Here is a 17,336-nt window from a genome sequence, read left to right as displayed (position 1 = left end):
AACCTGAGTATCACATGGCACAAAAAAAAAGGGTATTTTTTGTTTCAGAGATGGTCAACCTTATGGTAGGATTAAAATTCCAGAACTGAGCTGCTAGGAAGCTGAACTGGAAAAATATCATTAGCTGTACAAGACAGAGATAGAGAGCAGTGTTTTGCTAGGTTTTAATTTTCTATTATTTTACCTTTACTCATAACAAAATTGGTGAAGTATCTAGTATGATAGATGGCTCAGAACAATGTAACCAAATATACAACACTGTGCTGGACAAACTGATCACTTTTCACAAATTAGATTGAGGACTAAAAATTCTTTTTTGCTTCTTTGTAAAATGAGTCTTTGTCTCACCCAGTTTCCGTTCAGACCAACAGACTGATAAACTCACTGCACCAATTTGTCTGAAATGCAGTCCAAACTTTTCTAGGTTGAATAACAAATTGAGACCTGTGCAAGAGAAAAATTTCAAGGAGATTACACTGAAATAATACTTCCTGTTTCTCTTTAACATCAATAACTAAATTCAAAAATAGTCATCAGAAAAAAAAATAGGAGACAATTCTTTTGATTTTCAGAAATCTGTATCTTAACTGACTTGTAACTCTGATCTCATTTCACCCTTGAAGTCAGGCTGGATCTTTGACCATGAACTTTTTCTCGTGTATTTTCCTTCAAAGAACTTTGGGATTCCTAAATTTCTTGTAAATAATAGAGTACTGTTGACTGTGTAATGATCTTGCACTAGTCATAGGCTGTGTATCTATTTTATTTGTGCTTCTCTTTGGTTACATCAAAAATTTCAGTTAGCTTCCAAGTGAAAAGAAAGGAGAATGCAAAGCAAAGTAAATAAAATATCCTGAGCCATGAACAGTTGCAGCTCCATTGGTAATATTCCCAAGTTGGCAAGGTATATACAATATGTCATCTGTCATGCTCTTGCATTTTATGACATCAATTCCTTGTTAACCATCTGCTTTAGTCTTTCTCACATCCTGTGGTTACACTCGTTTCACAGTTAAAGTTATGTTAACAAAATATTACTGACCTAATGCACATTGGGGTAAATTAATAGATGGTTCTAGGCTAGGAAGTTTTTACAACTGTGTCCTTGACCCATGGCATAGTTGACAGTGCTTAATTAGCCAGATCTATTAGCCAGCAAATCTCTTTACAGAAAATCCATGGATCTAAAATGATCAGCCTCAGCAGCTGTGCACCTAATTTTTTACTGTATATGGGACAAATTCTAAAGAAATATGTAGATTATATCTGCATCACTGTGAAAAAATTATTTCTGTGCACAGTATTTTATCAGGCATCATGTCATTCGAACTTCATACTGAGCCAAAGTTTCTCAGAGCTCAAAAAAGTTGCCTCCAATGGGACCTTCTCTACCTAATAATTGTAATTAGGATGTTCAGTGGTTTCATCTGTTTTTAGAAATGTAGTTGTAATTGTAAGCTTTACTTACAAGCTAGTGTAGTTAAATTTTAAAACAATTTTTATTTCTGGTGAATATAGTTATAAATAATAATGCCTTCACAGCTGTTGATCTGGGACATGCACTGAGGCCAGTGGCCAGCTGTGCAGTGTGGTTAGCAGCTGGAGAAGCTCATAAGACAAGAAAACAAGCAAAGTGCAAAATGCTTTATGAACATCTGACTGCTGACTTAAAACAAGTATTAGAAGTATGCTTATTGACTGTCAGGAAGAAGAGAAAATATGCATACATTCATGACTTGTGCTACATCTCTGATTTTGACTTTGGGTTTCAATACACTATTGTATTTAAAAAAACCAACTGACCAAAAGCCACTCAGCCGTTAGTGTTTGTACAGTGTGTTCCTTGCAGTGTGCAGGAACTAAAGCTTAGGAGTCAAATACTAAAATATATGGCAGAAGTCCATGTGACATTTAAAAGCTAAACTTAATTCCAGATAATCTGGACATCCTATAACTAAAGTAGATTAATGTTCTTTGAAATGGAAACAAAATCATAAATCTTTATGGGTAATTGTGAGGTCACTGTAGTTTTTCAGCATGTCATTTAGACATATTGAAAAAGATAGATTATAGACTTATAACTATTGATTTGGATGAAGGAGATATTACAGAGTTAGGGCCCACAAGTTTAGGGTTTTTTATGTTTAAAATGTATATAAATAGTAAAACTTCCAGAAGTCTTTGAGTTAGGAAAATAATTTCCTTCCTTCACCCATTACTGGCCTTTTTTTTTATTTGTTGAATACCCTGGATTTGTTTGGTCTGTGTAAGGAATGTAAGACTGAGTCATTTTCTTACCAGTGGCTTTCCTTAAACAAGTCTATGAGCAATTGTAGACACACTGATCATTAAATTGGAGAAGCAGATGTACCAATGCTCAGGGGAGACTCATCTTTCTCTCCCACAGCCTGTGGAAAGTCACGTACCTGGGAAGTGTGTGACTTACTTCTTCTGATGAGTCAGTCAATATCAATTGACTATATTTATATAAAGATGTAGTCTGGGCGAGACAGATTGGGTTAATGCAGCCAGGATTTGTCCTCTTTAAATGCCGTGTCAAGTGTCATCCTCTCACGTGTGTATTGATGTGAAACCCTGACTTCCTACTGCTTCATCTGAACAATTTGTACAACTTGCTTTCCCTGAAGGCATTAGTATGGGAATTGATCCCTGAATGTGACTGTGTTCTGGGATGCAACTGAAAATAGAACAGTGTGACTTGTTTCCTCATTTCTTGCTTCATACTTGAAATTGTAGCTGTGACATGTCTGTCTGACAACTGCCTTTCCTCAATTAACTCTAAGGAAGTTACTATTTCTACTCTTTTGGAAAGAAGTTTACTTGACTTGTTCAGATAATATTGAATTTTTCTTCTTTGTTCTCACAAAGCCATCTCTCTATTTTGTAACATTTACTCATATTGCAGCTGACTGCATTACTTGTCTCATCTTTTCTTATATTCATTTGGTATTACTCTTTTTCCTCACTACTTTTTTTTTATTCTCTAAACTTCAAAATTGCTCATGTGTTTGCATCGAGTATTTTCACACCAAATATTTTCCTTAGTTCCAAGAGGTAAATGTTCAAACTTTTTAACTCTGCTTGTTATATGTAACTGGATATTCCTTTGATCTGAGTTCTCTACATTCACATTATTGGTATCCACCTGTAGCCTGCTTTTATTGCAGGAATGTTTTCATTTTATACAGCCCCTCCACCCACAAGGTTGTTACATTTGGGCTTTCAATTGTCAAGATTGCCTTACAGTTGGTAAAGATAGACTTTTACTTAACGCATGTTAGATGTCACAAACACTTTATCCTACTGGCAAATACAGATAAATAAAATTAGCTAGCTAAGTGGCTGACCTCCAGTAGATTAGATATTGTTAATCAATCAAAATTGTTTGTGGCTGGGGGACTTTTTAATAGAGTTTAAATCAAGGATATTGCTCCATTTATTCTGACCTTGATCTCTGCTTTGTTTTATTTTTAGTTTCCTGGGCGTTAGTTACAAGTTAACATTCATTTGTCCTTCTTTATACTGTTGAATTAATTCAGTTCTGTGGAGGTTAGATATATCCCTCTCATTCATCTGCTGACAGGTCAGACCCACACACGTACTCTGTACTGAAGTGTATGTAGTCACCAGTGAGTATCTGAGGGCTTTGAGACCCTTCTAAAGTGTAAACACCTCACAATATTTAAATGTGGCACCATAATGTCCAGCACGTATCAATTGCAAACCCTTATGGGATTTTGTGGTATTCTGGCACTTCTGCTTTGCAGGTGAAGCTCCAAGAAGCTTAAACTTTCTCAACCTTTATTCCCTTTTCATACACCTGTTTAGTTGTTAGTGCTTTAAAACTGAAAATGAAGTGCAGTTTTAATAGTACTGATTCATGATTGCTTTGTGACTTGGTTGTAGAGTATCAGTGGAAATTAGATTTTAATGTTCTTGCAAAAATTATTCAATTACTTATGGAATTTCTCATTGATGAGGAAGCCAGAGATTTTTAAATTATATCTCCTCTTTCATGGAACTTCTTTTGTACTTAAGCTTTGATGTAATTATTTGACCTAAGAAATCTGGACTTAATTTGCTAATAGCATCCTGGATGTGTTCAGCTTTATTTTAAGACCATTTCAAATAATTTTATTGCTACTATCTATTTCTTTAAGTTCCACCATGTTTTTCATGCTTTTCGTTATTGCATTGATTGATCAGTTTGAAGTGTTTCCACCTCTTGGCAGTCTTACGACCTGACAGAGCACCTCCTACAAAGGTGATGAAAAGGTAGGAAACACTTCACTGAGTGAAGCTGCAGTGTCTTTCTGAGCTCTTACAGAAAGAACTTAAGCTCATGTTCTGTATCATCCACATTTTTACAAACACTGAACTAACTGTGAGTGCTCTGCCAAGCTGACACAAGCCCACGCAGTGACTGCATGCATGAGTGTAAGGTGCCCAGCAGTCCTGGATGGTTACAGCAACTTTTCATGCTCCAATTTCATTACCAGTCTTTCTAGAACATAGGAACGTTATCCTTAATATGTACATAGATAAAAATTCTTTCCATAGAAAAAAAGATAATGCCCTGAGAAACTCAAATATCTACAGCTCTGTAAAAGGAAGCCATGCAAATGGCAAATAGAAGAAATTCAAGGTATTTTATGTTTTGGGGGAATGTGAAAAATAACCAGTAATGTATTTTACCATGAAGCTACAGAATTAACTTTATGCTCCTAAAATGGATTCATTGCTAGTCACTAAAAGCTTTTCCTTTGGTCCTTAGTCAAAGCCAAAGTCAAATATCAAGGGATATTTGGTTTGGTGGTTTGGTTTTTAGATAGAAGCACAGTCCAGACCCTACTACCTTCTTTATTCCACTAATCAGAATATTACTGTAGCTATTTGGTTTGTTTTACTACAGGTTTCAGAGCAAAGAAAATTAGGGTTGTCCATACTGAAGCACAGAGGTGCCAAACTACCATGGTCTGTTCAATAGATATGAAACTGAGTGACTTTGAGGTCTCCAATGTAATGGAATTGCAGCATTATTGTAGCCCTCTGAGATAATTACACACACAAGCAGTCCATTTACGCTGCTGCACCATGTCTTGGTCCTTAAGATGTCAGGGCTCACATCAGCTGCCTACAGAGCTATCCAAAAACTTTATTTAGAGATGCTTTACAGTTAAGCAGAAGCTATTTTCCTCTTCCCACTATGAACAAGCACATTGTGACAGCTTGCTCTTTAAGATTTTTTCAATTTATTGACTGTTTCTTGTTTTAATCAGATCTTTTGCTTGCCCCTACCAGACCTTGGCTTCTTCTTTTTATTTATGTATGTACACTCTGGGTAAAGGCAGTGTGAATAATAAAAACACAGACTGAAAGGGATCACATATCTTTGAATATTGAAATAGTTGACCACATGTCAATGCTTCAGGAGCAGAACTTTCTGACTTACAGCTTTAGAACAGAAGCTGTCTCCCAATGAACTAGAAGCTTCACAAACAGAAAGTTTTAATTTTAATTTTTTACACAGAAGACACAACTGTTTCTAATCTGAAACAAATACATCATAAATAAAAAAAAAACCTATTGAACTTTTATTTAACTTTTTGTCCTAGAAAGATGGGGCTGTAGCTAAGGTTGCATTTCATAAAATCAGAGAATCATAGAACACCTTTGGTTGGAAAGAGCCTCTGGAGCTGATCTTGTCCAACCTGCTGCTCAAATTTGGACCAGCTTCCTAAAACAAAGTTGGTTGGGGCCTTGTTCTTTTAAGGTTTGATTATGCCCAAATGCCTCTGGGCTGCCTGCCTCAGTGCCAGAGCAGCCTCGTAGTGGACAATTTTTTCCTTCCATGTTAGCAGAATTTTCCTTGTTGTGTTTGTTTTGTTAGCTCTCATCCTTTCTTGGCATGCTTCCAAGAAGAGCCTGCCTTCATCTTCTCACCAGCCACCCACTGGACAATGGAAGGCATCAGTTACACTCTCCCTTGCCTTTTCTGCTTCAGGCTGAATAAAAGCAGTGCTTTCAGCTTCTCCTTAGCTTAGCTTTGGGAACTCCCCACCCAGTTCCATGGACTGGTGTAACAGAGTTTTCCTTGTGTGATCCCTGGCTTCCCTCTGGACTACACATCCTCTGCTGTGAGCTGTACACTTCACTTTGGCACTGGCCCCAGGGACCAGAAGGCCACTGAACAGATGGGATCAGGGAAGACCAAGACAAAGAAGGTATTGAGTAACTAAAGATTTTGTCTTTGATATTCATACAAGGATCAATTTTGTGGTTAGAAATTACAAAGCTCTTGTAAATTTTTTTTTATGAACATTAACTATTCTTTACGATGTTCTTTTAAAGTGGAAGCAACATTAATGACTTTGATCTGAACACAGAAAGCACAGAGATATTAAGTATTTTTAATCAAGTTCTTTAATGGTGATAATATTTAGAAAGCTACTCTTCTTATTTTATTAGCATTGTTGTTTATCAATAAATACCCACTCAGCGTAATAGAGGAAGAATCAATAATTAAATAAATTTCTAACATGAAGATTTGTAAATTCTGATGTAGGTAGAAATCTTAGCACGTCTTTGTGTGTATCACCTCCATGTATTTTGTACTTAGATCTGCACTGCAGGAGAGGTGAGTTCCCACGAATACCAGAATTTTGCAAATGGGTTTGCTGTTCTGCTGTACAACATTGGCCTTAAAGGTCATGTTTTCAACATACTTATATTTCTGGAAACTCTTCTTTGTCAAGCAGTCACCAATTAGCTATGTTTTACCATAGCTTTCTGCATTAATTTATGCCACCTGAGTGTCTGATTGTGACAAAACTGAAAAGGATTTTAATTTCAAAAGGTTTTGTTTTAGCAACTGATGCTTTTTGACAAATCACACTAATCTCACTTGCACTCCCATTTTTTTTAGGGATATTAAAACCCATAAAAAACTGAAGCTGCAACAGGTATGATTTCAGTGGATGCTTGAATAGTTTTCTGATAGGTGATGATTACTAAATCCCCTGCTATTTCATCCCCACTCTGCCATTACCTGGCATCTGTTGTCTTTCTGCTTTGAAACATTTTCAGTGTGTATGAGCTACTGGCCCCAGAGATGCAGTTGTTGAGAACTGACATTTTATGCGGGACAAAATAGGAAGAGTCACAAGTTGGTCAGGTTAACAAAGTTAAATCTGCAGCTTTAAGGGTCTCTCTCAAGTATTCCAGGATCCTATTATTTAACAAAAATAATCAAAGGAATGGGAAAGATCCAGAATAGAGGTGATTTTGAAAACCAAGAAATTCCTGCATCTTTGTGTTTAATTAGATATACTTCCTAGAACATAATCCATTTTTGAAAATACTTTAATCCCTGTGTTAAAATATGCTTTCTAATGTATCTGTATTGTGTAGGGAAAAGTTTACTGACAAATTTTCAAGGCTGACTTATTTGTGTTTACAAAGCTGCATCTGCTGTGTGAAGTCACACTGCAATCTGTTTGCTAAGCTGAACATCACACACTTACATGGACAGTTTTCTATAATTACCCCAACTAGATGTAATGCAGCTATTCAATACTCTGAGCTGCAGTAATATTCTTTGGAACAATGAAATTTCATTGATATTAGTAAAAATGTCCAGTAAGTATAAAGCTCAAGTTGCACTGATGCTTACTGTGTTGATTACTGAAATTTTCATTACTCTTTACATTGACCGAAGCTCTTACAGGTGCTATTTTGCAAACTGATATTTCAGAGACTTTTTTGTGCTACCAATAAAATCACTAGAAGGTATTACATAAGGAGCTTTTCTTCTCTATTTAACATGTCCATAATCAAGACCAACATCAATCCAAATGCTGGAGAAGAGCATGAAGCTATTTCAACATTTTTCTCCCCCAGGTTTCATGAAGTCTTTATTGGTTTTTAGAGTATTAAGGATACCCAATATACTTCTGAACAAGGTGTTGCACCCACATCTGCAATGCACAGGACAGTGTATGCAGGGAGGTTTCTGGTGGCAGGGAAACTGCAGTGGTAATTAGCTCAGCCTGAGAAGAGAGCAGGCAACGCTGAATGATTACACCTGTCAAGATATAATCATCTACACGAATCGTTATGGCTTGTGTGACTTCTTTAGTAGCCTCTATCCAGTATATAAATACTACTTAGAGAAAATGTCATTCAAATCATGGTGCTGACAAGGTCATTAGATCCTTCATATTATATTGTTTTGTAATTTCACAGCAATCTTTCTTGGCTTTTGTTTCCAGATTTACTACACATTAAAAGAAAAAAAAAAAATTTGATTTTGGTGCTATGGATTTAAAGACTGCCCTTGGTTTATATAAAAAATTTTTTTTTCATACACGCACAATGGCAATTTTTTTTTATATATCAACCCAGTGTCCTTCCAATATCTTTCCTAGGTTAAATATATCCAATATTTTAGTCTTTCCTGCTAGGTCAAAATTCATAGTCCTTAAATCTTCTTCTAGTCTTACATCTTCTTGCTGTCTTCCAATCTCTCTTCAAGCTGTCAACAACTTTCTTGGAACTAATATTAGAACTAAAATTGTATTATAGCTTAAGAGAAGGATCAGATATTGTATCTTGCACATAGACAGTCTATCCCACTTCTTAAAGGGGATTTTAAAGAAACAGAGTCAGAAATTGATTTTAAAATTCATTAAATGAAAGGCTGTTTGACCCAACAGATAATGTTTCAGCTACATTTATATGGATCTGTGAACATATTTTGTACTTTCATTAACCACAATTCCATACAATAATAAATGCTACACAGACTGTAGCATTTATTGTCTACATTCTGTAATTATGAAATGTATTAAAAATTCTTTTTCATTTAATACTATGTAGGGACATCAGATAGAAGATCACTGGAGTAAAAATAATGAAGAACTTGCAAATTTGATATTTTAAGCTGCTTTCCTTCTCAGAGAACTGTTAGAATGGAGAATTAAGTGGTAGTTATGAGCACTTTCCATAACCTTCCACATTCCTAAAGCATCAGACCATTCGCAATCTTGTGCCAGCATCAGATGTTTCTTGTGAAGCACGAGTCATCTGTAGCAATTAACTTTTGAATATCAAGAGCTCTTTCTGATGTTCACTCACTTCACTGTTTGGAATCAAATACCAGCTTAATTATCAGTAACCTGCCATTCTTTGAATGACATCTGAAAAGAAAAAGAAGGTATTTAATGGAGGAATAAATCCCATCAGACCATGAGTCTGACTTCACTGTGTTTTACACAGATGTGAAATGCTTCTGTCACCCTTAGCACCAATCCTGATCACCTCCATCTTTAACAGGCCACTCTTCATGTTATAGATTTATCCATGATCCCTGATAAACCTGGGGGATAGAGGGTGTTGAATGAGGAAATAAATTTTAATTTAAAAAAAAATCAAAACAACAAAACAAACATTTTTTTTCTCCTTTACATTTCAAAGCCAGGTAGAATTGAAGTCACAGTTACATAAGCCCCTAAAACTGAGCTGCAGAGCAAGTAACTTATAAATGTTCTACTCCCATATCAGCACATTGTGTCATAAATTTCTCTTTATATTAAGTCTTTCCACTTGTTTTGTATTGTCTCCTTCGAGCAGCTTTGCTTCTGGGTATACTAAATGACAAAGAAAGGAATGGATGCAGGGAAAACTTACATTGGTAACCTTTGAAGAATGAATGACTGTATATTTTGTTACATTCATAAACAGTAATTCTCTTATATGCCTATATTTAATTTGTAGGGGTTTTTTTCTATCTAGGGAAGGATTTCTGTCTAGAAAAATTCAGACTTGTTTTTCCAAAATTACCTTTTCATTCACAGATCTCATATAAAGAATTTCAAAATAAGCTGAATTTAATAGAAAAATCAGCCCTTTTTTTTTTCATTTTCACAAAATTAGTTTTGGTGAAAAATAATATAAGCAAGTCTCACTCCCTTGCCAAATGCCATTGAGCTTCAGATTTTAAAAGAATTATCTACACTTCATTAAAAACAGTTCACCTCCCATCTTATTTTTAGCTTCTACTATGTGGGCCTGCCTAATGTTGCCAAAAAATTAATGAGAAAATATCTCTCAAAGATAAAAAGTTTTTGTGTAATTTAATACAAAATTTATTCTTAATAGAGATTGTAAAGAAAATTATTTTTTATCTCTACTGAAGACACAACATGTATTCTTATCTACTAGAAGATATAAATTTCCAAATTGCACCCATTCTCTCCGGGGCATGTCCTTTTGATATGCAGCCCACTGTCGAGGAGCAGAATAGTTAATATATTAAGTATTCATACAGGTAATCTGAATGAGGTATCACTTTTGTAACAAAGAAATATTTCATGTCAGGAAAACCACACACAGTTCATCCCTGATTACAAGACAAGGACGCAATTCACTAAAAGTGAACCTTGAAGTCAATGGCTTTGAATGAGTGTAGGTTTTCCTCAGAAATTAAAAAGCTTGAAGAGTAATTTCTCTAGAACATTACTCTTTATAAGCTCTCCAGTGCCTTTGTAGTCTAGCTTTTCTATTGTGTATTTACTTCCTGAAGCTGACTTGAATTTGAAAGCCTTGAATGATAACAAATTGTTTTGTCTTTTCATAAAATTTTGATATTTTGATAGAGAGCAAAACGTTCTGGTTTTGTGCTAAGGGTTGATTTTATAAGACTGTGACTTACAGGAACCCTAAGGCACATTTTAAAGTGAATCTTACTCATTTCTGTGCAATTAAAGCAGTAAAAGGTTTAGTCTTTAGGCTATGTATTAATTCATATCCCTCTTCAGTAGGGTGAGGGCTTTGTAACCATGGCAATTTTGTCACATTGTAATTTTAATTCTTTTCCTATAGGAAAAAAAATTAACTAGCAAGTCTTGGACCTATTTTCTGTGTACAGCCATGCGTTCAAAATCAGAGGCTTGAGTATTTTCTTAGATTTGTTATTCTTCTAATTAGAAGAAAACTTTCAAGATCTGGCAGGATACATTTTTAGTACAGAATCACTTATTTATGGCACTGCAAAGGCTCCAATATAGACAACATTTATAGATAACACAGAAAAACATGTTAACTGTGTGCTCTTTATTGGTCTTGGCAGAGCTGTCGCTTGGAGCTTTAACAAAATAAATTAGTTACTGTTTGCCATCTTGCAGACAGGAAGCTAAAGCATAAGAAAATGTACATATTGCCCTAAGCTAAACATATGGAGGCAAGAAATATTACAGAAAGTGATATACCCTAAAGTATGTAGTTTGGTAGTTGCTCATTTTAGAAGATTTTATATTTAGTTACAATAGTACTGACCTTCACAGTAAGTTAGGAAGAATTAAAGCACTGTAGAGATTTGAATGAAAATGAGCCCTTTATGCAGCTAGAGAGAGAGAACTGCAGCACTCTGTAATTGTTTTTACAGCTGAGCAGGTGGATCTGATCCAGCTCTTGCTTTGCTCAGGTGAATGCAATACAGAGGATTTACATAAAACCAACATGATTTTTCCCATTTAAAGGGATGATTTCCAGCTATGATGTTTAAGAGGGAAGGTTGACTGAGGTCTAACTGGTGCCTGCGTTCTGGGCTGTTTTGCAGCCTGACTTCTGTCTCAGGTGTGAGGGAGGCTGGAAGCCTGCAGAGGTGCAGGCACTGAAGGTCAGGACAGTCTTTCTCAAAGGCTGGGGTAGATACAAACAACAAGAACAAGCTCTTGGTCTCCAGTAGTTGACTGCTAAATGTTTCTCAAAGTACACATGCTTATCATGCTAACAGCAATGAAGGACAGAAGGGCTTGAAAATTAAGCAAGTTAGTTGTAATCTTATATTTTAGAAACACTTGAATACATAAAATATTTGCAGTTGCATATGTGAAAGCTGATGGTATTGTCAGTCCAACTCCAAATGGACACCTGCTCCCTAGCTAGAAATTTTGTCATCTGTGCCAAGGGAAGTATAGGTTGGAGATTAGGAAAAAGTGTTTTTACAGAAAGGGTGATAAAACACTGGAATTGTCTGCCCAGGGAGGTGATAGAGTCACCATCCCTGGATGTGTTTAAAAAAATACTGGATGTGGTACTCGGTGCCATGGTTTAGTTTTTGGTGTTAGGGCATGGGTTGGACTCAATGATTTTGGAGGTCCTTTCCAACCTAGTCATTCTGTTGAATTCAGTACAGAAGCCAAGAACTGGGTGGAAAGGAAAGCTGAGCACTTAACATTTGTTCTGTGTATACTGATGTCTGTGGAAATAGTGTAACTTTTCTATATCCTGTGAAATCAACTCAGGACTCTGTCATGAGGTGACAATTTCAGTATTCTCATTTTTCATGTTTTTTTAAGTTCCCATTGTTAAAGCTCCCAGACTCAGGGAAACTACATAAGTTATTTATTGAAAAGTTAAAATGAGAAAAAAGTAATTAATGCTGAAATCATATGCTCAATGCAAAATAATAGCTATTCACACTAATTATATAAAAGCAAGCCTTTTTATACATGTATGGAGCATGAGGTTTTGATTTCAGATTCTTGGAGCTCTTGAGAATGTTGTAGAAGTGACTATCTATGATTTAATACAGTATTATTTTTTAAACAGAATTTTGAGAAACTGGCACTGCAGAAGTTAGTAAGTTTTAAAGGACAGCCTTCTCAGTTTACAAGTATGTGCAGTGAAATGAATGCTAAGACCATAAAGGACAGGACTAAATGTGTTATAAGTGCAGAATTGCTACAGAATTAGATAAAAAGGGTTAAAACAAATGTTCTTGGGGAAGAGTTTCTCATTGTTTTTTCATTTTAGACTTGAAGACTTGGCAAGCCTGCTGTGTAACTATGCCTGCTGCCTTGAAAATAGCTTTTTCTTTTTTATTAGTCTAACTCAGGCTCTGATTTATTGAGCCAGAGAAGGATAAGGCAGCTTTAGCTCTTCCATTAACACCAGCTGGGGCCTACATCACATAATGTTTTGTGAATGCACAGCTTCATCCTATCACATCTGAGCTGAAACAACCCACAATCTTTGCACTAGTACCATAACTTTGTAGGAGTGATTTATGCCAGATATCTCCTAAATTCTTTGTTTTGCTGTTAGTTTCTTTTCTCTGTGATATTTTTGCATTAATTTTACATAGAGGCTAAAATTGAGGAAGGAAACAAGTATGTATAACACTAGGAAATAACAATACCAAAAACCCCTCATTATCTGTGATATGCTGAGGAATCTCAGAGAACAGATGAGGGAAAAATGCTTTACCAACATCACTGAATCTTAAAAATCACACTATGTAAACATCATGAAGAAATAAATACATAGGCTGCTCAATGGCAAATTTGTTTAAACAGCTGTTTGTGTACAGGAATTAATACATATAATTCAAAACCTTTTTAGTTACTAACCTTAGTATAATCCATGTCTACATTACTTTTACACTAATATATACTGATTGCTGTTGCAAAGTATTAATTTAGCTTCTGAGCACGAGATCCAGAACTGCTTTTGTTGGTGAGACTCAGCCAACTTTCATATCAAGGTAGCCCACTGACTGTCATGTCAGTAGCTTATAATGCAGTTTACCAGCTACATTTAAATTTCTCAGTCAGCTTTTTGTTTCTTGTATTGTTTCAGTCAAAGGGAAAATAGTTTTCCTTTGCCTTGTAGGAAGCAAGAATTCACCTTCTTCCCCCCCAGTCTTCAGGGCTTCTCTGGTGGTTCATTTATCATTGGCACAATGAAGAACTGATGTTATAGGCCACTCTCAAAGGTTTTTTCCTTAAAAGAAGGGATGATGTGTAATTTGCTTTCTTGGCTAAAAATGATGCAGAACCCAGCTGGTTTGTCTTCAAAGATAAATTAGAGAAAAGCTCCCATTTTTAGCTCAGTGTTCTTCTAAGCTAAAATTTCTAAAACTCTTACTTCATCTAGTGTTAAAAGATGGAAAATGTCAAATAAAACGTAATGTCTGCATTTGTAGTGAGGGCAGAGGTGGAGAGAAAATTTGAAGCATGTTATTTCTTCACTTTTGATAATACCTGTTAAGATGTGCTGAAAGTTATAGTGTATTTGAGCACTTCCAGGCTTTTCAGCCCAAACCTGCAGCAGTTGTACAGTTCTGTTTGTTATCTTGCAGGTAAGCCAGAAACAATTGCAGATGTGAATACAATGGCATTTAATGTGTTTTTTCCTTGCAGTGCCAGCGCATAAGATAAAGTGAGTTTTACCCTGTGGGAACTTACGTTGAGAGAAAAGACGCTTTTTTCTACCACACTATTAAAAGTCTCATGTTACGTATTGCGAACTTTTCTACATCCTCTTCTTTGGTTTCTTTAAGCAGAACACTTGACACTTAGCTTACTGTATTGTAAGGCTGTTAACTTAGCCAGGGTAGCACATCTTGACAATAATAGAAGTAAAGAATAAAACAGTTCAGAAGTTTCAGGCTGTGCTTAGACCACCTCGATTGCCTGAGCAATGAGGACAAGTGGTATGGAATGGCTTATGTTCATATTTTGCAGTTTGTAAGAGACAATTCACATCCATATTACCTATTGTAGTCACAGGATTGCCATGCAGACAAGCCATTTGATTACTTTTTACATCCTCACCAGCTTCCTCCAAGGAAACTGCCTCCCTGCCTGGGGGTCACGAGCGCTGGTGAGATCAGTGCTGTTGGGAGCCCTTGACATGTTTGTGCTTGGTCCTGAAGCAGTCTGCAGAGATCCCCTGGCTGCCAGGAGTGGATTTCTTCATGGCCAGCGCTGAGTGTACATTTGATAAGCTGACCCCAAGTTCAGAGTCTCTCACTATGGTCTGCTAAGCCCTTCAGAATTTGTGCAAAACCTCACATGAGCCTTACATTACCAGTGGGTGTGGGGGCATAGGAAATGCTGGGGTGCCCCTTTGTGCAGAGTAACTGAGAGTACATTTCCCTGGGCAAGTGCTTGAACAAGGAAAGAACATCCTCACGTGTCACTTTGTTCTCACCTTAGGCATTGTTCTAAGTGTGTAGGAGCAGAGAGAGTCTCAAAGGTATCTAGGATCCCTACTGAAGCCTCAGATTACCACTGTTTAACCCCAGGCACCCTGGAAGTTTTAAGCTTTTGTTTATAATGTTTGGAGGAGTTGAATTTTCACAGAGAACTTTGTGGTTTTATCCCAAACACACCCTGAGAAGAGACGATAAATAACAACAGCATGACAGCAAGCTTTCCCTCTTCTTACAATTCCCTGTAGTTACATTTCTCATCTCATACTTTCATTCTCTCAACACGTAAGTTTAAAATGGTTACCATTCCTCTTAATTGGATGGAGCTAATCAGTCACAAAGTAAATCATTACGGAAAGTGATAATGGCAAAAGCATTTGAGTTCTTTCATTGTGTCTCCTGGAGTACTCACTACTGATTCTAAGCCAGAACACAGTGTAATTCCTTCCTTTTTCTGCTTCATACTCAGACATCAGTGAAACAAAATGGGCTATCAGCTTGAGGTGAGAGGTAGAATGGTAAATGTCATGAGGAATAAAGCTCGGTAATAAAATATCACTTGTTTATTAATTGGATGTTAAGGTATCTGTAGCTGAATTAACATCTCTGGTTGGTTTCAGCTGTGAGGCTACAAAGAGAGATGCTATTTCTTCAGTCATGGGTCCCAGATTGTTTGTCTTTAGAGGTATCATTAATAAGTCTTGATTTGTTCGCTGTCTGCTATTAATGATTTTGGAATAAATAGGTTTTTATATTATGCATATATGTTTGTACAAAAAAAGCAATGAGATTTCTTTCTGCAGCAATATATTGGACTGTTGTTTCGGTAGGTTTTGTAAACTACTTGAATACAGTTTTAGAAAGGAGACACAGAAATCAAATTTTTTTTCTGCATCTTATTTATGTTGTCACAAAATGAAGTGCATTGACCTCAAGTAAAGCTCCCTAAGCTGTTTGGAAATAAATTCTTTAGCTAGAAGTTTCTTTTAATGTTCTATGCTCAAAGCTGATTCAATTTTTGTGATCCCAGATTATGGCTAAATGTCTCCATGTACAACTGCTGAATAATTCATTGAGAAAACATGAGTTTCCAACCAGAACAAATAAGTTGATCATATTGCTGTGCTTTGCTAAATAAATTGTTTGATAAACTGAACAAACTGGGTTGTGTCTCTTGTTAGGTACAGAGATATTATTTGATATGATTTGGGGAAAGAGTCTTTTCTGTATACTGATTTGGTATAATTTTCTGAGCTGAGCAAATTTTAAAATTAACTTAGTCTACCTACCATATAATGCTTCTTTATGAAAAGGTAAAACTATTTTCACAGCATGGTAAATTGCTGTTGTTTATTTTGGAGCTGCTTTTGAAACCTCAATTCATATTGAGCAATAGTTACCCAGTGGGACCACTTAATTAAGGACTACCTGGCCCAGAGCTCCAAAAGTGAGACTTCTGTTTATGTCATAATTCAAATTAAGCAGTCCAGTAAGGTCTTAAAGGTGCTTGAAACTAGAAATTGTAGGACACTTATATATTTCTGTTTTTTACTGATATACTTCTTTCCCACTTTAGCTGGGGCAAAGAATTAAGGTGAGTTTTGAGAAGATAATTCTGATAAGACATTTGGTTGTGTGTTGGGGACGTGCTGGGTAAAATATTTTGTTAAATAGTCATAATCTTTCATTGGTCCCAAATGTTTTCATTGTTCTCTTCACATCTTGCACCACAAACACTCAGTGCTGTTCCATTCATCACCCTTCAGTATTACAAGCAAAAGTCACTTGAGATGTGTACGTCTATGAATTTAAATGCTATGTCCTTTGAAGGTGGAGTCTATTACTAGTTTTGGTGGTCTCAGAAATACAGATATACCAATGAAAACAAACCATTATGATAACTGAGATGGTTATTTAAATGCCATAAAAGCTCTTCCTTTTCGTGTGACATGTTTCCTATAAAATTCACTGAATTTCCTCCACAAGGTTTTAAATAAAGGCATAATTACTTTGACCAGCAGAGAGCAGCAATGATATACTTTATAAGGACTTGAGCCAGCCCTTGCAAAATCCTATTACTGGCACGAGTGATAGATAATATTGTGTATGATTTTCTTGATTTATGGGAAAACATCCATTGAAATTAAAGCAACAATAGGAAAAATATTAACCCATTTAATTATTTTATAGAAACTCTTAATTTAAAATACTTTCCTTTTAATTTCTTGTCTATATGAAAGTTACAAAGATTTATGACTTGAACTGTGTGTAAGTCACCCTTGTTCTTAGCTGGTGATTGTCTTCACATTGATCTGAA

The 17,336-nt window shown here is 35.9% G+C and overlaps 1 protein-coding gene across 7 annotated transcripts in view; it reads left to right on the top strand.

Annotated features, from left to right (window-relative positions):
* The window catches only part of KCNIP4 (potassium voltage-gated channel interacting protein 4), a 386,258-nt gene that overhangs the window by 226,587 nt on the left and 142,335 nt on the right, over positions 1-17,336 (top strand). The gene's annotated exons all lie outside the window — the stretch shown is intronic.

The sequence above is a fragment of the Pseudopodoces humilis genome, chromosome 6 (assembly GCF_049639895.1).
Source record: "Pseudopodoces humilis isolate 2021_Gansu_Grassland_sample_001 chromosome 6, ASM4963989v1, whole genome shotgun sequence".
NCBI classification, from domain to species: domain Eukaryota; kingdom Metazoa; phylum Chordata; class Aves; order Passeriformes; family Paridae; genus Pseudopodoces; species Pseudopodoces humilis.
The sequence above is the reverse complement of the archived record's forward strand: the minus strand, read 5'-3'. Positions and strand labels throughout refer to the sequence as shown.